The 456-nt window shown below is 48.5% G+C and overlaps 1 long non-coding RNA gene across 1 annotated transcript; it reads left to right on the forward strand.

Moving 5' to 3' along the window:
• LOC109364516 lies at window positions 1-201 on the forward strand. Its single transcript, XR_002110433.1, has 2 exons — window positions 1-63; window positions 146-201. It is a non-coding gene; the product is annotated as an uncharacterized LOC109364516 (long non-coding RNA).
• The last annotated feature ends 255 nt before the right edge of the window (window positions 202-456 follow it).

Here is a 456-nt window from a genome sequence, read left to right on the forward strand (position 1 = left end):
CTACAAACATGATGATGGCTCCTACAGTGCCTTTGGGAAGTCTGACACCCAGGGCAACACATGGTGAGTGGCCAGAGTTGGAGCTGTCATCCAAACCTAGCATCCATTCTATTTCCTGGATGTGACATATGTGCTCTGCCCACAGGCTGACAGCTTTTGTGGCCAGGTCCTTTGGGCAGGCCAGCTCTTACATTTACATCAGCAAAAATCATGTGCAAGATGCTGTGCTCTGGCTGCAGAAGCATCAGTTATCCAACGGTTGCTTCCAGAGTGTGGGGAAGCTCTTCAATAATGACTTGAAGGTATGACTAATGGCAATGGAAGTAGGAGTGGGAGAAACATGATATGGGGACGGGGTCACTTCTCCAGGCTCTTCTGCTGTGCACAGTAGCACAAGCATGGTTTAACTCAGTCAGACATATTCCCTGAGCAGAATGAAGTATAGCCTAGAACAAC

This window comes from Meleagris gallopavo, unplaced genomic scaffold (genome assembly GCF_000146605.3).
Source record: "Meleagris gallopavo isolate NT-WF06-2002-E0010 breed Aviagen turkey brand Nicholas breeding stock unplaced genomic scaffold, Turkey_5.1 ChrUn_random_7180001864609, whole genome shotgun sequence".
In the NCBI taxonomy this organism is placed as follows: Eukaryota; Metazoa; Chordata; class Aves; order Galliformes; family Phasianidae; genus Meleagris; species Meleagris gallopavo.